General features: G+C 40.4%; 1 protein-coding gene across 1 annotated transcript in view; it reads left to right on the top strand.

Moving 5' to 3' along the window:
* Positions 1-214: 214 nt before the first annotated feature.
* SLC25A26 (solute carrier family 25 member 26) overlaps positions 215-22,292 on the top strand; it is a 174,393-nt gene continuing 152,315 nt past the window's right edge. Inside the window, exons 1-2 of the mRNA XM_036868498.1 lie at positions 215-296; positions 9,419-9,461. The gene's annotated coding sequence lies outside the window, so the exon portion shown is untranslated. The remainder of the gene's footprint in view (positions 297-9,418; positions 9,462-22,292) is intronic.

The raw sequence follows: 22,292 nt of genomic DNA on the forward strand, positions 1-22,292 counted from the left end.
TTGAAATCCTGACGCCCCCCCCCCCCCCCGACAATGTGACAGTATGTGGAGATAGGGCGTTTAGGGAGGTAACTGGTATTGAATGTGGTCATAAGGGTGGGTCCCTAATCTTACGGGACTGGCGTCCTTATAAGAAGAGGAAGGGACACCAGAGATCCCACCCTCTCTCCACACGTACAGAGAAAAAGCTACGTGAAGACCCAGACACAAGGCGGCCACCTGCAAGCCAGGAAGAGATCTCCCACCAGAAACCAACTCTACCAGCACCTTGATCTTGGACTTCCAACCCCAGAACTGTGAGAGAATACATTTCTGTTGTTTGGGCCACTTAGGCTATGGTATTTTGTTCTGACAGCCCAAGGTGACTCACACAGTGTCGGTTAACACCGGGAGGTGGATTTCATCTCACTTGGGTATGCTGAATGGCTCTGGATACATATTAAGGTCCGAGAGGTGGCGGCGTGATTAAGGGAATTGGCTGCTGGACTCAGGCAAGCCTTATCTGAATCTCAGTTAACTGCTTCCTAGGTGCGTGACCTTCAGCAAATTACCATCTCTTTGTGTGTTTCCTCATCTGTAGAAGAGGAATAATAATAGTTTATACCTGCAGGATTGTTGTGAGGTTAAATGCTTTAATGTACGTAGAGCATGTCACAGTGGCTGGCAAACAGATCTACAAAATGCCAGCTCTGTCGAGGAGGCTCAGAGCCTCGTGTGTTGACAGTTTTTTCACTTTACAAAGAACGTCCATAACCATGATTATGTTTGATTTTTTATAGCCATCTTATGAGATTAGTTGGAAAGGCAATGCTACACCCACTTGAGGGAAGAGGAAACCCAAATTCAGAGAAGCCAAGAAACTTTCCCGAGCTCGAATTTCTAACAAATCTAATAAATCAAGCAGAGCCAGGCTTCAAATGAAAGTCCCCTGACTCCAAGTTCCGAGCTTTTTGAACTAAATTTGCTATCTCTCTGAATTCCTCCCTTCCCCCCTTGTTCCCTCTCTTCTGGTCTTCTTTTCACCAAACATGTGTCAAGTTTCTATTATGCTCCTGGCATTTCCCCTCTTTCCCTGGACCTGTGTTTCTTTTCTCTTTATTCATTTTGACCTTGATGCTAAGTGTGTGCTACGTGTGTGTGTGTGCATGCATGCGCACGCCTGCCTGGGGACATGCCTGCGTGCCCACGCTGGTGCTTCCCGTGCTGTCATCTCCGTGGGGATGACCCTCTGCCTTGAGTCTCTCCTCCTAACCCGTCAGTTTTTTAGCTCTAAGAAGTCAGCACTCAGCTTTCAAGGACATTATAAATAGAGCCTTAACAGTACTCTCTTTTCTTATCTGAAAACTGACACCAAACACAGGCAAACAGGACAAAAAGAAGGAGAACAGGGTAGTTGTCGAGCAGATAATCAATATCTTTAAATGATATGAGAGCAGAGATTCCCAAAAGGGAGGTGAAAAGAGACCTGAAAATGACAGCCTGAGAAAGCTTGCTGGGCTCTTCTAAGGGAGTGAGGGATAGGGTGTTGTTTGAAAAAGCAGATTTCATATTACAGTTTTCATATTTGGGGAGATGTCAAAAATCTCTCTTATCCTCATAGCACAAACTACAGAAATGAAAGCTCCAGAGAATCTCCCTGACCCCTGCAGCTGTGTAGGAGGTGGGCTCTGAATTGTGAGGTGAGATCAGTACCCTGCATTTCTGGCCCGTTTGGGACGTGAATTTTAAAAGCTGGGAAATGTTATTCTGCAGGCTTCAGAAGAGAAGCAGGACCTGAAAGCTGGGAGTCAGTGCCTGAAAGGTTCCCATGGAGTTTGAACAGACCATCAAATCCAAATCCCCTATTCTACAGATGAGACAACTGGGTCCCAGCGAGAAGTCTCTGGCTGGAGGGCTAGTGTTTACAGTGCCTCATCCAGCACTTGCTTCTCCCTGCAGGTTGGGGAGTATCGGTGAAAGGCCAGGGAACTTGCAAGCAGCCATCTTCTAATTCTAAGATAGAGAATTAAAATGTGCCTGGAGGAGATTGGGACCCAACCCAGAGCATTGGCTCACTGGGCCTGAAGGAAGCCATTGCACTGGAGGACTGCAGATTATTCTTATTGTTCTAGATGGGTTCAAAGAGTCCACAGCTTTTCAGGTAGGTCCTTCCAAAGACCTGAAGTGGTGGATTGGACAGCAAAGATGTGGAGGGTCATGAAGTAGCTGCTGGCTTTCTGTGCATAAATAATGCCCCTCTAAGGAATAGGGGTTTTTATCCCGTACAATAAGCCACCCCCAAAGCGTTGGTGACCCTCGCCCTCACCCTTACCTTGACTCTGATACACACCCTGACTTTTACCTGTCCTTTAGCTTGAAGCTGAACTGAATCCTTTCCTTGATCCTTCCCCTAAACCTGCCTCTGATCTTCACCATGCCCCTGAGCCTGATACCCTGACCCAGACTCTGACCCTGAACCTGATCTTGACACTGACTCATTCTCATCTTCACCCATCACGTTGAACTTGTCAAAGTCACCATGTTCCTGATCCTGACCATGACTTGCACACTAACCCTGATTGTTCACCCTCTTCAAGACCCTGACGTTCAGGCTCACCCTCACCATCATGTTGATAGTACCCTGACCCTGACTCTAAAATGGACTCTGAATCTGACCCTCAATTTGTTCCTGACTGTTATCTAATCCTCTCCATTGACCTTCAAACTAAATCTGACCATGATGACACCTTGAAACTGATTCTACTACTAACCCTACCCCTGAACTTGACCTTCAACCTGACCCTGATTTTCACCCTGATTATCATCCTCAACATGACCAACACCCTGACACTGATCCTGAACCTTACCTGACCTTGACCATCACCCTGACATTGACCTTCAACCTGATCCTTACCCTAAACCTGACCACGAATTTGAACTTCATCATCAACCTGACCCTGACCACAGATATGAAACCAACTGTGACCCTCACCATGACCCTGAACTTGATGCTGCCTGAACTTGATACTGACTGTAACCCTGATCTATATATTCACCCTGACTACTCTTTACTCTGAAAACCCCGCCCTGAATCTCTCCCTAAATCTGACCCTAAATGTAACAATGACATTGTCACTGACCCTCAACCTTGCACATAACTTGATCCTGACCATAACCCTCACACTTACATACACTCTGAATCTGACCTTTACCTTGTTCCTTACACTCACATTTCTGGTAGCCTGACCCTCACCCTTATCTTTTTCTGAACTTGTACTGAACCTTACTCTTACCCTGACCCTAATCACGAGCCTCACAATGACCTTGTCCCAAAATGTGACCTGACACTGACCTTCAACCTGACCCTCACTGTGACCCTCATCCTCCATGACCATCTCCCAAATTGATCCTGAGGTCACTCTAATGCTGGCTCTGACCTTCCCACCCTCGAGCCTTACTTGAACTTGATTCTTAACTTGCCCCTACCTTTAACTGAACCTGATTGCCATCTTACCTTGAAAACCTTCACCCTGATCCTGAAGCAGACCCTGACTCAGACACTACTCTCACACTGACCCAGAAACTGAATTTGACCCTGAACCTTACCTGATCCTAAACTTTACCCTGACTTTCACCATGTCCCATGTCCCTCAAGCTGACACTGACCATGACCATCAACAAACCCTTCCGCTGACCATCCACCTCTCTCCGAATGTGACTTGACCTTCACCCTTGCTCTGACTCTCATGCTGACTCTGACCCTGACCTTCACTCTGAATCTGACCCTGACCCTCTCCCTGGACTTCATCCTTACTCTCACCATGTCTGTAACCTTGACCCTTACCCACATAAGTGCACAGAACCTCGCCTTCATCAAACTGAACCTCACTCTTATCCTAAAGCTCGTATTTACCCTCTTCATGACCCTTATCCTCAAAGTGACTCTGACCTTGACGTCACCCTGACACTGGATCGGACTTCCTTACTCCTCAAATATTACTCTGTCTTTGATGATCAACCTGACCTTACCCTGTTCGTCATTCCAAACCTGACAAACACCCTGACCTTGACCCTTCTATGACTCTCACCCTGAACCCTACCCTCACTTTTTTGTTACCTTGATCCTCAACATGACCCTAATCCTGGTCATACCTTGATTCTTACCTCACACTGACAGTGAACCTGACTGGAATCCTCAACCTGACCCACATCCTCATCCTGTCCCTCGCCTGAACAATGACTATTACTCTGAGGCTCATCTTCACTTTCACCTTGACCCTGATCCTAACCCTCACCCTGACCCTGAAGTTCATTCATATGTTTACCCTAACTCTTATCACCACCCTTAGCCTGGCCCTGACAGTGACTTTGATCCTCAACCTGACCCTCACCCTGACTCTGAAATGTATACTCACCGTCACTCTGAACTTGTACCAGACCTTCTCGTCTCTCTCACCTTGACACTAACTCCCTCACTGACCCTGACCCCCACCTTGACCCTGACATACACTCTGACCCAGATCCTGACACTGATCCTGACCCTCACCAGGATCCTAAAGATCAGTGTCATCATGACTTTGACCCTCAACCTCACCCTGTCTGACCCTCAATGTGACTCTGACTCTCATAATGCTTTTCAGAATTCTGCTGACCCTAACAATGACCTACCATCACCAAGCTGGGTTTGAACATGAAATCTCGTACACTTACACACTAGTTTCATCTAGATTTCTTATAACTAGCAATAAGAACACACTTTTGAGAACAATGTATAATTCTGAACTTGCTTACACTTGTACTCTGTGTTTTCAAATGTGCTGCTTTGATTTATGTTAATACGGTCTACTTTTGAGAACGTGTGGTTCTCATTGATTTGCCTCAGAAAAAGCATGGGTTAACTCTAGCAGTCAATAAGAATTTTCTTTAGAGACTAACATCTGATTTCTTCTTTACTGCTAGACTGTTCACACAAATATGATTTTCAATGTTATTTGCTTTAACTCACAATAAGAAGTTACTGTGGAGAACAGTGTATAAATATGAACTCATTTTCACATATATGGCTTAGATTCCTCTTATCTTGCTCTAACAGGAAGAAAATGCAATGGAGATGAGTGTGAGTTTCTGAGGGATTTTTTCTTATATAAATCTTATATACATCTCAGTGTAAGCAAACAGAAAGTAGAACTGGAAAAAATTCGTATTAATGGAAAGAAGCTCAGTCTCAGACATTTCTCACAAAAGAAACTCCTTAGTGCTCATTAGAGTAAACCAAGATGAACACACATGTGGATGTTCATCTCAAAGGCACATCCTTACAGCTGATGAGGAAGAGTCTAGGTAGTACAATAGTAATGAAAAGAATCTGTATTAGTATAAACAAACTCAGTCTCAGACATTCTTTTCAAAAATAACTCTGTATTGCTTTTCAGAGTAAAGCAAGATAAACATAAGTATAGCACAACACTTTATTTATTTACTTATTTTAAAATTTATTTATTTATTATTTATTTTTGGCCATGTTGGGTCTTCCTTGTTGCACGTGGGCTTTCTCTAGTTGTGGCGAGCGGGGGCTGCTCTTCGTTGCAGTGCACGGGCTTCTCATTGTGGTGACTTCTCTTGTTGAGGAGCACGGGCTCTAGGCGTGTGGGCTCAGTAGTTGTGGCTCGCGGGCTCTAGAGCTCAGGCTCAGTAGTTGTGGCGCATGGACATAATTGCTTTGCCGCATGTGGGATCTTCCCGGACCAGGGCTTGAATCCATGTCCCCTGCATTGGCAGGCGGATTCTTAACCACTGCGCCACCAGGGAGGCCCAAGTATAGCACAACACTTTAAAAGGCACATTCTTATTAAAAAGAGAAAAGAAAAAATATACTGTTTACTAAATAATTTTAATTGACCCTTTGTTCTTAAAATGTCCATGGATTTAAAAAAATGCAAATATCTTTGATTAGTAATAATCATGGGTTATATGTTTGTACTTGCCTTCTCACAGCTTTTAATATGAGATAAATGTTCATAAAAAATTGCCTACACAGTTTTTAACTTTCTGTCCTTTAGGTGTCTCTTATGTCTAGAGAAAAAAGAAAGGAGTGATTTTTTTAAAAAATAAATTTATTTATTTTATTTGTTTATTTTTGGCTGTGTTGGTTCTTTGTTGCTGTTCGCGGGCTTTCTCTAGTTGTGGTGAGCGGGGGCTACTGTTCGTTGCCGTGTGCGGGCTTCTCATTGCGGTGGCTTCCCTCATTGTGAAGCACGGGCTCTAGGTGCGCGGGCTTCAGTAGTTGTGGCATGCGAGCTTAGTAGTTGTGGCTCACGGGCTCTAGAGCGCAGGCTCAGTAGTTGTGGCGCACAGGCTTAGCTGCTCCGCGGCATGTGGGATCTTCCCGGACCAGGGCTTGAATCCGTGTCCCCTGCATTGGCAGGTGGATTCTCAACCACTGTGCCACCAGGGAAGCCCCGAAAGTAGTGATTAACTGAAGAAAGTACTTGGTGTAGACAGGTGATTATCTTGGGTACAAGCACTGCAGAGATACAGGTATATACATGAGGTGATTTTCTGTTTATTTTTAAAAGTTGTGCACTTTATTCACATAATAAATTTAAGATGATATTTTATTTCGTATACTGACAATTATATTTTAAAATTATAGTTTAAAACTTTAAATTTTTACCTATTTATATGTTTTATATCTATGTATGTCTCAATGCATACAAAAAAGGTATATATCCTTTACTATAATTTGTTACACAAGTAATGTGCCAAAAGAATAAAATTAAAATTTGGGTCTTTTGTGTAAAATGATTCATTATTGTATGCCCAGATCAACAGAAGCTCCTTTTTGTCACCAACTGTTAACTGTTGGTTAACTATTAATGCTTATGCTTTTTGCATATTCATCAAACATTTTCTCCGCGAGTCCCTTGGATAGCCTTGACCTAATTTGTTCAAAGTTAAAGATGCTATCACAGAGTTAAAGTCATCCTTTAGACAGAAAACTTCCAGAAATTAAATCAGTTCAGATGACTAGCATAATTATCCTCACTCAGGGTTGCCTGCTCACAAAAAATAGAAGTGCAAATATTTATACAAATGTGCTGTCATGGGAGCTCACAAATTCAGAGTCACTTAGAAGCAAAGGTGTTTCTAATCTTGAAAGTCCAAATAAATTGGACAACACATTAAAGAACTTTTAGGTGGTTTGTTAGTACCTAAGAAAATAGCTATAATAAAAAATGAAAGGTCAAAGACTTAGAATCTCACAGCAATGCTTCCGCTGACCACTATTATGTTTAAAAAAAAAAAGTTAACCTAGATAAATACTCTTATAATCATACAGACAAGAAAAGTCTTGGAGGAATTCAAAGAATGTCAGAAACAAGTCCCTATTTCAACTTAGGATGTTCATTACATTTTCTGGAGGGCTGCTTATATGCCAAAACACTTGCAAAGGGAGTTTAACAACAGCTCTACATGGCTTTGCCCATAAAGCAAAGACGAATCAGCAACAATATCAGACCAACACCAGTAGCCTAATTTTGCATGTAGACGTCAAGGATGTTTCCAAGAGCAAGTCCCACCTGCCAACCACACAATCCTTAAACTGTCAAGGTGGGTCCTGGACAGGAACCAAGGGCCCTAGGGCCCTTTAAACACCTCCAAATGGACTTCATACAAATCCTTTCTGCAGTGAATTAGAAATATGTTCCTTCCATTGTGTATTTATTGTCAGCGTGCATCTAAGCTTTTCCTTGCTGGAGAGCTATGCCCATTCTTGGGTGGCTTGGTTTTGTTTTCCCACCAGGGGATTCCCACTTACTACTTTAATGGCTGAGATACTCGTTTTACTATTGCTGCGATTAAGTACTTTTACGCAGAAACTCCACTGTCCTTATTGCCTACAAGTCCTCAAGAACAACCCAGAGAACTAACGGAATTTTAAAACTAAAATTAACAAAGCTCTCAAAACCCCTTCACTGTTCGCGAAGTTCAAGCGCGAGGGAGCCCCCCGCAGCCCCAGGAGCACCTGCTACGGCGGCTCGGCCAGGATAGGGGTTAGCAGGGAGATCTGTTGCATCTTCCTCTTTCCTCAGAAGGAAGAACGACACAGGAGGCAGGGTCGGGGCTCAGATAAACATCAGATTGCGACTACCTGTTCCTTCAAGAAGGTGCCCTAGCGCTGGGCAGGCCAGCGGGCTCGCAGTTCAAAGGGTGACGCTTCGGCTTCTGGAGCGCACGCGCTCGGTGTCTCCACCTGCTGGTACCGTGGTCCATATTTTAGGGGTGAATTAAAGTGTGCGATGGCGTTTTATTTTTATTTTTTAAAAACATTAACAAGTAAAATTAGGCCAGGTATACCCAAGGGAATCTCAAAAGAATAGTTGAAGAGTATGCGTAAAACTTTGAGAATTAACAATAATTTGGTGATAAAAGGAACCTCTGTCGATCCGGGAGTAAAATAATAATAATTTTTACATGAAAGACCTAAATTCTAATTTATTTCTTTGAAACATCATTTATGTAACAAATTTTAGTAAAGGATCTGTTAATACACATTTATTTGTATGAATTCAAGCACACCTATATATGCAAACATATAAATAGGTGATAATTTAAAGTTTCTGAAAATACCATTATCCTATATATAGACCTGTGATCTGTGAAATCATTAAACCTAGTATAATCAACATTTAGAATAATTAGTATCTTTAATTAAAGTAAGCAACCTTTTTTTTTTTCTTTAGACAGAAGAGATGCCCAGAGGACAGAAAGTTTAAAACCACCCAGCTTTTCTTTTTTTAATAGTAAATATTTATATCCTAATATTTTAACATATTGAAATGGCAAAAATACAAGGTATTCTAACTCTAGCAAAGCTGACTCCACAGGTCCTGTGCCTATGTGTGCATTTGATTTGTCAGTGCCTTTGAGTCAATGACTCCCGGGAACATACCTGTGACTGAATAAACTGGGCTTATTACTGGTTGCATCGAGGGAGAACACACAGCTGTGGTGTGCCAGAGGGTGTCTCAGTAAGAGACTATTATAAAATAGCGATTATAGAATTTGGTCTTTTGTTGGGTGATTTGGGGAAGGTCTATGGAAGTGAAGGGTTTGCTCTGGATTAGGTGTTGTTAGAAAGCAGGGCCAATTCTATAATTGGGTATTTTTGTGGATATACAAACACATAATCAGGTGGTAATTTAAAGTTTATACATACAGCTCTAAAATGTAATTTAACTGCCAGTTTACTAAATAAAACAATATATAGATCAAATTACATTCATTATGTGAATGAACTGCAACAAGTTTTTAAAATAAACACATAGAAAATCAAGTAGAATCTCTCTCTGTAATTCTTGTACTTAGTGTAATCAACTATCTACATTAATTATTATCTTTAATTGAAGTAATCATTATTTTCTTTCTTTTTCTATAGACATAAGTGACACCTAGAGGACAGAAAGTTAAAAACCATCCAGGTAATTTTTTTGTGTGAGCATTATCTCATATTAATTAAAAATTTTGAGAAGGCAAATACAAATATATATGTATTATCATCCAAAGGCATTTGCATATTTTAAATCACTGATAATTTAAGAAATAAGGGGTCAACTAAAATTATGGTTTGTAAACAGTGTTTTATATCTTTTTTTTTTTTTCTTTAAGTAAGAATGTGGCTTTGAAATGAATGTGTTTTGCTGTCCTTATGTTTATCTCACTTTACTCTAAGGAGAAATGAAGACTTTCTTATGAAAGGAATGTCTGAGGCTGAGCTGATTTGCACCAATATGAATTGTTTTCAATACTACTTCTTGTTTGCCTAAACTGAGACATATGTAAGATTTATGTGAGGAAAAAAAAACAAAAACAGAACTCAAATACACTTTATCTCAACTGTTCTTTCTTCTTCTGAGTTTGAACTGGGTAAGAATAACCTAAGCTGTATACGTGAAAAGGAGGTCATATTTACACATTGTTTCCAAGAGTTACTTCTTATTGCGATTTAAAGCAAACATAGTTGAAAATTGTATATATGTGTACAGACAAGCTGTAAAGAAGAAATCAAGTTCAGAATCAAACTTTCCTCTCTAAAGAAAATTCTTAACGGCTGTAAGAATTAACAGAGTTGAACCCAGGCTCTGTCTGAGGCAAATCAATGAGAACTACATGTTCTTCTCAACTGCACTTCTTACTTTGAGGTAGACCATATTAACAAATCAAAGCAGCATATTTGAAAGCATGCAGTGCAAGTGTAAGCAAGTTCAAAAGTATACATAGTTCTCAAAAGTACATTCTTACTGTGAGTTACAAGGAATCTCAATAAAACCAGAGTATAACTGTACAAGATTTCATATTCAAACTCATCTTCATGATGGCAAGGCTCACGTCAGGGCCAAGGTCATAATAGGGATTAGGGTCAGTATCAGGGTCAGTGTCAGGCTCTGGTCAGGGTCAGGGTATTGATTAGATATTTAATCATGACAGAGTGTCAGGCTCAGGATGAGGGTAGGGTTCAGTTCAGGGTGAGGTTAGTAATGAGGGTCAGGAGAGGATCACAGACAGGATGAGGGTGAGGTTCAGGGTCACTGTCATGGTGAGTGTGAGCTTCGGGTCACAGAAAGGATCAGGATCAGTTTCAGGTTCAGAATCAGGGTTAAAATGTGTGTCAGGGTCAAAATAAGAGTCATGATCAGTGAAAAGTTTATTCTCAGAGTGAAGGCAGAGGTCAGAGTCAGGGTGAGGAGTGTACTATTAGGTCAGTGTCAGGGTGATAAGGTCAGGTTGAGAATCAAGGTTACTCTTGGGTTCACTGTAAGAATCAGAGGTAGAGGGAGGCCAAATAAGGGTCAAATATTGGGTGAAGTTTAGTGTCAGTTTCAGAAACAAGATGAGTATTAAGATCAAGGACAAGGTGAGAATGTAGGGTCATTGTTTAGGGGAGAATCAGGGTGAGGATCAGAGTCAGGTTCAGTATCAGTGTGGCATAAGAGTGAAGGTGTAGGGGCTTCCCTGGTGGCTCATTGGTTGGGAGTCTGCCTGCCAATGCTGGGGACACGGGTTCGAGCCCTGGTCCAGGAGGAGCCCACATGCCGCAGAGCAACTGAACCCGTGAGCCACAACTGCTGAGCCCATGTGCCACAACTACTGAAGCCCGTGTGCCTAGAGCCCGTGCTCTGCAACAAGAGAAGTCACCACAATGAGAGGCCAGCGCACCGCAACGAGGAGTAGCCCCCGCTCACCGCAACTAGAGAAAGCCCGTGCGCAACAATGAAGACCCAGCACAGTCAAAAATAAAAAAATAAATAAATAAATTTATAAAAAAAAAAACAGTGAAGGTGTATATGATCAGGGTGAGGGTCATGATCGGAGTCAAGGTAGGGTGAGGGTCAGCTCCAGGGTGAAGGTAGTATAATGGTTAGGGTGAGCATCAGAGTCAAGATCTTGGTATTGGTCAGGGTCAGGGTGAGTATCAAGTAAGGTACAAGGGTGAGGAGGTCAGAGACACTGTCAGGATATGCCATCCGTATCCCCTATTACACTGTGAGCATTACAATGTCAGAGAATGAAACTTAATCATCTTTGTATCCCCATCCCTAGTTTAGCACCTGGCACATAGTAGTCATGCAATGTGTTGGAAAGAAGTAAAATAAAGGATACCCTACCCAGTTTATGTACCTCTTTCCCCTGTGTCTGAATTTTTAATCAATAATGAGATAATTGACCTAATGATACAGTGCTAGAACTGCTTGTCTTACAACTGGAAACTTTAATGAAAATGTCAAGACCAGTTATTTGATGGAATATCAAAAGCAGCCATACCATTTACTCTGACACCTTCATGCTTTTGGATGTTCAGTGTTTTCTGTTTTCCAAAGCACTTATTAAAATGCTGATGCCCCAAGAACATATCGTCTGTTTTGTTCACCACTATATCATGTCATCAAGGACACTGCTTTTTCGTTGCTGTCCTCCTTGAGTGAGAACAGTGACTGGGACATAGTTGGACTTCAGTAAAGAATAGTTGAAGGAATGACTTTCTTGTACCAATTCTTACTGACTGCTGCTGTCTGCTGGCAGCAGTTTGTTGAGCAGTGTGATGCTGTTTCAGCAGTAGATTAGCAATGTGTGCCATCTGCACAATAAGACAAAGTGAGGGCTTTTCTAATATGTTTGCCATGAATACGTTAAAGCACTCTTCTTGCCTTAGCTATCAGCTAACATTTTGGAAAGTTAGTTGACTGCAGAGAGGAAGACTGTGGTACTAGGAGGTGGGGAAGGGTATTGACCAGGGGGACTAAAGGTGCTGTGAGATGGCAATGAGAATTCTGGAAAACAGATTCTTCTGCTTCCGTGTTTGGCTGAGTACTTTGCCGGAAACAGAAGAATTTCAAGCTTTTTTTATCCACTAGCTTTTTATTCGTTTTATTTAGTTTTTCCACAGATTAAGAGGTTAGGTTGTACAATGCAACAGTGTTTTAACATTTCACTAATTGAATGAAGCTAGCCATGTGCAACGAAAAGGTTTTCATGTTTATTTATCGAGATTGTGCATACACTCTGTTAATTTCACAGTCTTTGCACATGTATTCCTCCCTGAATTAGAGAGGAAAAAGCGTTGCTGAGGCTCAGAGATAAAGGAGTGATTTTAAAGAACAAAGAAATGGATTTAAAATTCCCTGTCCCCAGAATCTTATATCTTTCTCTGGTTAGGAAGCAGATGCACTCATCATTTTTCCAAAGCTAGGTTATCTCAAGGCTTTGTGTCCAAGTTCAGAATGGGGGTGTCTGCAGGTATTTTATTAAGAGCTTGAAGAGAATTTGAAGGGTGGAGAGAGACTTTTTATAGCATAAGTACAAAGGATCTTATACTTCTCCCTACTCAAAATTACAATGTGGACTATGTCAGGGCTGGCTAAAGGAGCAGTCATTTGCATCTGCAATGGAGCAATGCTTTGTTGCATTTGTGAGGGGCAGTTGAGTTTTCTGTCATGTTGTCACAGATGCAGTTTGGGGCATGAGAACTCACTGCCTAACGTGGTCTTCTTACTTCCCACCTTCATGATCAGAGGAGGCAGACCATTGCCCTGTACAAGAATTATTCATTTATTCATCCAACGTGTATTTAGCCCTGGACCAGCACTCAGGTTACAGAACCAAATAAGGTCACTTGTTCCTAACGGCATCTGTCTTAATTTCTTCTAAAATAGACCCTGAGACAAAGACTTGGGTGCAGGTAGTTTTTTGGGGGGAGACAATTCCTGGAAAGCACAAATGAGAAAGTGGAAAAAGTGAGACAGAAAAGGGGGAAAAGGCAATAAAGTGTGCATAAAACAGCAGTTTAGGGCTGGAAGCAACTAGGGCTCAGTTCTCCTGGGGAACCTCTGAGAAACAATGCGGAAAACGTACAAAATCTCCCTATTAGAGTGAGGGCTGGGGCATTGATTTACCCACATATATTGATGGTTCCAGCAAAGCACCCAGCCCAGGAGAGAGCACTCAGGTGGAGGATGAGAAACACTGATTCCTGAGTTGAGATGTTGTTGGTGTGCCAGGGACTGTTTACCATAGCTACAGGTGAACCAGGGAGATATGGGGCAGTGCATCAGTAGCATTTACTACAAAATCCTCGCTTTCTCTGCTCCAAGGCAGGGTCCATTTTGGAGGCAACAAATTTCAGACTGAGATAGAGCAAGGGCCGCCATGTAAGGCTGTGTAGGTTGTGCACTGTGCCACTCCAAGGGTTGCCACTTGCATAGAATGCAGTGTAATTATTGTCCCCCAGAGCTGTGCAATGAAAAATCTGTGAAACATTCACATGAATTACATTGTGATTGGCACCCCTTGGAGCCATGCAGCACCTAGTCTGCAAAGCTGTACACACAGTTTCTCTTACAAAAAAATCCTCCTATGAAGGGTAGATATTATTTTTGGAAGAATGAGTAAATTATCGTAAAGCATTAGACAGGGGACATTTCAGAAAAAAGGGACTTCAGTTAATATGTTTGTATCAGCCCAGTGATAGTTATAGATTCTAAATGGCTATCAGACTTGAGATCCAGAAGGCTTTGCCTAACAGCATCTTTTCTTAACTTTTTAGATAGATACAGACCACACACACGGCATCTGCACCTCATTGGGAGGCCCAACTGCTACCCAAATTCACAGCCCTCTGGCCTTCCTCACCTACACAGGACAGGTATAGCTGCCGTGCATACAAGGTATAGGTGTGTCACATTAGCTCAGAGAATTTGCAGTCTCAGTTTCCTACCATTTCTTTCTTTCTTTCTTTCTTTCTTTCTTTCTTTCTTTCTTTCTTTCTTTCTTTCTTTCTTTCTTTCTTTCTTTCTTTCTTTCTTTCTTTTTTTTTAGGTAAGAAATGGATTTATTTAGAAAGAAACACACTCCACAGACAGAGTGTGGACCATCTCAGAAGGCGAATGGCCTCAAAATATGCTGTGGTTAGTTTTTATGGGCTGGGTAATTTCATAGGCTAATGAGTGGGAGGATTATTCCAATTATTTTGGGGAAGGGGTGGGAATTTCCAGGAATTGGGCCACCACCCACTTTTTGACCTTTTATGGTTGGCCTCAGAACTGTCATGGTGCCAGTGGGTGTGTCATTTAGCATGCTAATGTATTACAATGAGCATATAATGAGGCTCAAGGTCTACTGGAAGTCAAATCTTCTGCCATCTTGGACCCAGTCGGTTCTAACCAGTCTTTGTCATGTCCTATGGCTATATCATTGTTTTAAAGATTGTGCCCTACCCCCTTCCCTCCTGTTTCACTACTATATATAAAATAGATAACCAATAATGACCTACTGTATAGCACAGGGAACTCTATTCTGTAATGACCTATATGGGAAAAGAATCTAAAAAAGAATGGATATATGTATATGTACAAGTGATTCACCCTGCCGTACACCTGAAACTAATACAACAGTATAAATCAACCACACTCCAATAAAATTTTTAAAAAATAAAATAAAATATAAATTTCCTTCCATGAAATAATAAACTCAAATGAAATAATAAACTCAAACGTCTACTTTACATAGATATTCTCTAGCAAAGGTTGGCAAACTACAGACTTTGGGCTGAATCCAGCCTGCTGCCTGATTTTGTACAGCCTACAGCTAATATGGTTTTTACATTTTAAGTGACTCTACCATTTCTTTAGACCATTCTAGTCCAGTGTGATCCCAACAATTAGCGGTTTTACAGTAAATGAGGCATATGCAACCTTACACATGTATCCTAATTTGTCATTTCCAATGAGACAGAACTACAAGAAGACAGACTCTGAATTTGTTTCAAAGGCTGATCCTGGTTCAGCCCAGGGCCTGATGCAGTATTCTACATGATTTACTTGTAATATTTTGCATGATTCTTTGATGAATAAGAACACAATGCATATAAAACAATGGCCCCCATCTCCAAATTCCTGCCCAAAGCAATTGACAAATGGTATAAACTTTCATATAAACAAATGCATAGTTAAAACCAAGTCTTTTTAAAATTACAAATGTTTCATTGTTAATTGTAAAATATTTGAGAAAGAAGATAGGCACACAATATACATTTTGGAAATATATTTCTTGCCTTAATTTTAAATCTTGATCATAAGTTCTGTCCCAATTTTCTTGTCTACCTAAGCTTTCTTTTAGAGGACTATTTTAGAAGTTGAGGAGAAATACAGGTGGAAAAGAAAGGTGGCATAATAGATCATCTACTATTGCTATTGATCAACTGTTGAACAGAAGTAGTTCTATTTTTCATGAATTAAAAATTCATTATATGCAAGCATAAAGTAAGCATACTATGAGTACTTGCGTAAGCAGGGTACTTTCTGAGTACTTACCGAGGATAAATCTTATATTACATAGGCAAACACTTTATAATTATAACACTATAGAAAAATCACTTTGTTTCTGAGGGATTACTCAACTGTATTCTTGTTTTTTTGAAGCTTATTTTTAATGATTCTTTCTCTAGATTTACTAAGGTAAAATTTAGGTTCTTCTTTAATCTTCTCTTTTTATATCTGCAAGCAACATATATTCTCACTGATCATCACAATGACTTTTAAAAAGAGAGATGATTACCTGCTTTTGTGAAACGACCAATCTATATTGCCAACTGGGTCACAGCAAAACTGATTTCTCATTGCCCTGGTTGGATACAGCTGTGCTTCTGAGCAAGCTCTTTTCTGGAACGGATACCTTGGCAGGCCAACGGCAGTGAACTCTGGGAGGGGCAGGGATCAGGGAAATTAGGATAAGGACTGTTATATGGATTCCGTATGCTCTTTGCCAGGAGCACATACTGTGTTTTTGACATCGTTTGTTTTCCAACTCTCAAAAGTAGGGGAGGAATGTTTTTCTGGAGGAAAGGACACCTGAAGATTCCCATAGCATTACAAACCCTCTAGAATTGGTCTCCAGAAGTCTTGGCCGCCAGATGAAGCTTCCCAATGCACACCAGCTTTGCTATAGGACTGAAGATGCAACTGTGTCTTCATTCCCTACTTCATTCCCTTCCTCCCTTTCTCTCTCCTCTCTCTTTTTTTTCCTTTTTTTAACATCTTTATTGGAGTATAATTGCTTTACAGTGTTGTGTTAGTTTGTGCTGTATAACAAAATAAATCAGCTATATGCATACGTATATCCCCATATACCCTCCCTCTTGCGTCTCCCTCCCACCCTCCTTATCCCACCCCACTAGGTGGATGCAAAGCACTGAAGTGATCTCCCTGTGCCATGCGGCTGCTTCCCACTAGCTATCTATTTTACATTTGGTAGTGTACATATGTCAATGCTATTCTTTCACATCGCCCCGGCCTACCCTTCGCCCTCCACGTGTCCTCAAGTCCATTCTCTACATCTATGTTGTTATTCCTGTCCTGCCCCTAGGTTCATCAGAATATTTTTTTTTTTTTTAGATTCCATATATATGTGTTAGCATACGGTTATTTGTTTTTCTCTTTCTGACTTACTTAACTCTGTATGACAGACACTAGATCCATCCACCTCACTACAAATAACTCAATTTCGTTTCTTTTTATGGCTGAGTAATATTCCATTGTATATATGTGCCGCATCTTCTTTATCCATTCATCTGTCGATGGACACTTAGGTTGCTTCCATGTCCTGGCTATTGTATATAGTGCTGCAATGAACATTGTGGTACATGACTCTTTGTGAATTATGGTTTTCTCGGGGTACATGCCCAGTAGTGGGATTGCTGGGTTGTATGGTAGTTCTATTTTTAGTTTTTTAAGGAACCTCCATACTGTTCTCCATAGTGGCTGTACCAATTTAAATTCCCACCAACAGTGCAAGAGGGTTCCCTTTTCTCCACACCCTCTCCAACATTTATTGTTTGTAGATTTTTTGATGATGGCCATTCTGACTGATGTGAGGTGATACCTCATTGTAGTTTTGACTTGCATTTCTTTAATGACTGGTGATGTTGAGCATCTTTTCAGGTGTTTGTTGGCAATCTGTATATCTTCTTTGGAGAAATGTCTATTTAGGTCTTCTGCCCATTTTTGGATTGGGTTGTTTGTTTTTTTGATATTGAGCTGCATGAGCTGCTTGTATATTTTAGAGATTAATCCTTGGTCAGTTGCTTCGTTTGAAAATATTTTCTCCCATTCTGTGGGTTGTCTTTTCGTCTTGTTTATGGTTTCCTTTGCTGTGCAAAAGCTTTCAAGTTTCATTAGGTCCCACTTGTTTATTTTTGTTTTTATTTCCATTTCTCTAGGAGGTGGGTCAAAAAGGATATTGCTGTGATTTATGTCATAGAGTGTTCTGCCTATGTTTTCCTCTAAGAGTTTGATAGTGTCTGGCCTTACATTTAGGTCTTTAATCCATTTTGAGTTTACTTTTGTGTATGGTGTTAGGGAGTGTTCTAATTTCATTCTTTTACGTGAGGCTGTCCAGTTTTCCAAGCACCACTTATTGAAGAGGCTGTCTTTTCTCCATTGTATATTCTTGCCTCCTTTATCAAAGATGAGGTGACCACAGGTGCATGGGTTTATCTCTGGGCTTTCTATCCTGTTCCATTGATCTATATTTCTGTTTTTGTGCCAGTACCATACTGTCTTGATTACGGTAGCTTTGTAGTATAGTCTGAAGTCTGGGAGCCTGATTCCTCCGGCTCCATTCTTCTTTCTTAAGATTGTTTTGGCTTCGGGGTCTTTTGTGTTTCCATACAAATTATGCAATATTTTGTTCTAGTTCTGTGAAAAATGCCACTGGTAGTTTGATCGGGATTGCATTGAATCTGTAGATTGCTTTGGGTAGTATAGTCATTTTCACAATGTTGATTCTTCCTATCCAGGACCACAGTATATCTCTCCATCTGTTTGTATCGTCTTTTATTTCTTTCATCAGTGTCTTATAGTTTTCTGCATACAGGTCTTTTGTCTCCCTAGGTAGGTTTATTCCCAGGTATTTTATTCTTTTTGTTGCAATGGTAAATGGGAGTGTTTCCTTAATTTCTCTTTCAGATTTTTCATCATTAGTGTATAGGAATGCAAGAGATTTCTGGCATTAATTTTGTATCCTGCTACTCTACCAAATTCATTGATTAGCCCTAGTGGTTTTCTGGTAGCATCTTTAGGGTTCTCTATGTGTAGTATCATGCCATCTGCAAACAGTCACAGTTTTACTTCTTCTTTTCCTGTTTGGATTCCTTTTATTTCTTTTTCTTCTCTGATTGCTGTGCCTAAAAATTCCAAAACTATGTTGAATAATAGTGGTGAGAGTGGGCAAACTTGTCTTGTTCCTGATCTTAGAGGAAATGGTTTCAGTTTTTCACCATTGAGGACGATGTTTGCTGTGGGTTTGTCATATATGGCCTTTATTATGTTGAGGTAGGTTCCCTCTATGCCTACTTTCTGGAGAGTTTTTATCATAAATGGGTGTTGAATTTTGTCAAAAGCTTTTTCTGCATTATTGAGATTATCATATGGTTTTTCTCCTTCAGTTTGTTAATATGGTGTATCACATTGATTGATTTGCATATATCTAAGAATCCTTGCATTCCTGGGATAAACCCCACTTGATCATGGTGTATGATCCTTTTAATGTGCTGTTGGATTCTGTTTGCTAGTATTTTGTTGAGGATTTTTGCATCTATGTTCATCAGCAATACTGGCCTGTAGTTTTCTTTTTTTGTGACATCTTTGTCTGGTTTTGGTATCAGGTTGATGGTGGCCTCATAGAATGAGTTTGGGAGTGTTCCTCCCTCTGCTATATTTTGGAAGAGTTTGAGAAGGATAGGTGTTAGCTCTTCTCTAAATGTTTGATAGAATTCACCTGTGAAGCCATCTGGTCCTGGGCTTTTGTTTGTTGGAAGATTTTTTTTTTTTTTTTTTAAAGAAATTCACGTTCTTTTATTTATTTATTTATTTATTTATGACTGTTGAGTCTTCGTTTCTGTGCGAGGGCTTTCTCTAGTTGCGGCAAGTGGGGACCACTCTTCATCGCGGTGCACGGGCCTCACACCATCGTGGCCTCTCTTGTTGCGGAGCACAGGCTCCAGACGCGCAGGCTCAGTAGCTGTGGCTCACGGGCCCAGTTGCTCCGTGGCATGTGGGATCTTCCCAGACCAGGGCTCGAACCCGTGTCCCCTGCATTGGCAGGCAGATTCTCAACCACTGCGCCACCAGGGAAGCCCTGTTGGAAGATTTTTAATCACAGTCTCAATTTCAGTGCTTGTGATTGGTCTGTTTATACTTTCTATTTTTCCTAGTTCAGTCTCAGAAAGTTGTGGTTTTCTAAGAATGTGTCCATTTCTTCCAGGTTGTCCATTTTATTGGCATATAGTTGCTTGTAGTAATCTCTCATGATCCTTTGTATTTCTGCAGTGTCACTTGTTACTTCTCCTTTTTCATTTCTGATTCTGTTGATTTGAGTCTTCTCCCTTTTTTTCTTGATGAGTCTGGCTAATGGTTTATCAGTTTTGTTTATCTTCTCAAAGAACCAGCTTTTAGTTTCATTGGTCTTTGCTATTGTTTCCTTCATTTCTTTTTCATTTATTTCTGATCTGATCTTTATGAATTCTTTCCTTCTGCTAACTTTGGGGGGTTTTTTGTTCTTCTTTCTCTAATTGCTTTAGGTGTAAGGTTAGGTTGTTTATTTGAGTTGTTTCTTGTTTCTTGAGGTAGGATTGTATTGCTATAAACGTCCCTCCTAGAACTGCTTTTGCTGCATCCCATAGGTTTTGGGTCGTCATGTTTTCATTGTCATTTGTTTCTAGGTATTTTTTGATTTCTTCTTTGATTTTTTCAGTGATCTCTTGGTTATTTAGTAGTGTATTGTTTAGCCTCCGTGTGTTTGTATTTTTTACATTTTTTTCCCCTGTAATTGATATCTAGTCTCATAGCATTGTGGTTGGAAAAGATACTTGATACAATTTCAATTTTCTTAAATTTACCAAGGCTTGATTTGTGACCCAAGGTATGGTCTATCCTGGAGAATGTTCCATGAGCACTTGAGAAGAAAGTGTATCCTGTTGTTTTTGGATGGAATGTCCTATAAATATCAATTAAGTCTGTCTTGTTTAATGTGTCATTTAAAGCTTGTGTTTCCTTATTTATTTTCATTTTGGATGCTCTGTCCATTGGTGAAAGTGGGGTGTTAAAGTCCCCTGCGATGACTGTGTTACTGTCGATTTCCCCTTTTATGGCTGTTAGCATTTGCCTTATGTATTGAGGTGCTCCTATGTTGGATACATAAATATTTACCATTGTTATATCTTCTTGGATTGATCCCTTGATCATTATGTAGTGTCCTTCGTTGTCTCTTGTAATAGTCTTTATTTTAAAGTCTATTTTTTCTGATATGAGAATTGCTACTGCAGCTTTCTTTTGATTTCCATTTGCATGGAATATCTTTTTTCATCCCCTCACTTTCAGTCTGCATGTGTCCCTAGGTCTGAAGTGGGTCTCTTGTAGACAGCATATGTATGGACCTTGTTTTTGTATCCATTCAGCTGGTCAATGTCTTTTGGTTGGAGTGTTTAATCCATTTACATTTAAGGTAATTATTGATATGTATGTTCCTATTACTATTTTCTTAACTGTTTTGGGTTTGTTTTTGTAGGTCTTTTCCTTCTCTTGTGTTTCCTGTCTAGAGACGTTCCTTTAGCATTTGTTGTAAAGCTGGTTTGGTTGTGCTGAATTCTCTTAACTTTTGTTTATCTGCAAAGGTTTTAATTTCTCCATCGAATCTAAATGAGATCCTTGCTGGTCAGAGCAATCTTATTGTAGGTTTTTCCCTTTCATCACTTTAAGTATGTCCTGCCAGTCCCTTCTGGCTTGCAGAGTTTCTGCTGAAAATCAGCTGTTAACTTTATGGGGATTCCCTTAAATATTATTTGTTGCTCTTCCCTTGCTGCTTTTAATATTTTTTCTTTGTATTTAATTTTTGATAGTTTGATTAATATGTGTCTCAGCATGTTTCTCTTTGGATTTATCCTGTATGGTACTGTCTGTGCTTCCTGGACTTGATTGACTATTTCCTTTCCCATGTTAGGGAAGTTTTCAATTATAATCTCTTCAAATATTTTCTCAGACCCTTTCTTTTTCTCTTCTTCTTCTGGGACCCCTATAATTTGAATGTTGGTGTGTTTAATGTTGTCCCAGAGGTCTCTGAGACTGTCCTCAATTCTTTTCATTCTTTTCTTTATTATGCTCCCTGGCAGTGATTTCCACCATTTAATCTTCCAGCTCACTCATCCATTCTTCTGCCTCAGTTTTTTTCTTATTGATTCTTTCTAGAGTATTTTTAATTTCAGTAATTGTGTTGTTCATCACTGTTTGTTTGCTCTTTAGTTCTTCTAGATCCTTGTTAAATGTTTCTTGTATTTTCTCCATTCTGTTTCTGAGATTTTGGATCATCTTTACTATCATTACTGTGAATTCTTTTTCAGGTAGGTTGCCTATTTCATCTTCATTTATTTGGTCTTGTAGGTTTTTACCTCGTTCCTTCATCTGTAACGTATTTTTTTGTCATTTCATTTTTTTTCTTTTCTTTGATGGCTGGTGCTGTATTCCTGTCTTACTGGTTGTTTGGCCTGAGACGTCCAGCACTGGAGTTTGCAGGCAGTTAGATAGAGCTGAGTCTTGGTGCTGAGGTGAGGACCTCCGGGAAGCCTCACTCTGATTGATATTCCCTGGGATCTGAGGTTCTCTGTTAGTCCAGCAGTTTGGACTTGGAGCTCCCACCACAGGAACTCGGGCCTGACCTCTGGCCTGGGAACCAAGATATCATATTGTAAGCTTCTTGGTGCAGTATAA

The sequence above is a fragment of the Balaenoptera musculus genome, chromosome 11 (assembly GCF_009873245.2).
Source record: "Balaenoptera musculus isolate JJ_BM4_2016_0621 chromosome 11, mBalMus1.pri.v3, whole genome shotgun sequence".
NCBI lineage: Eukaryota > Metazoa > Chordata > Mammalia > Artiodactyla > Balaenopteridae > Balaenoptera > Balaenoptera musculus.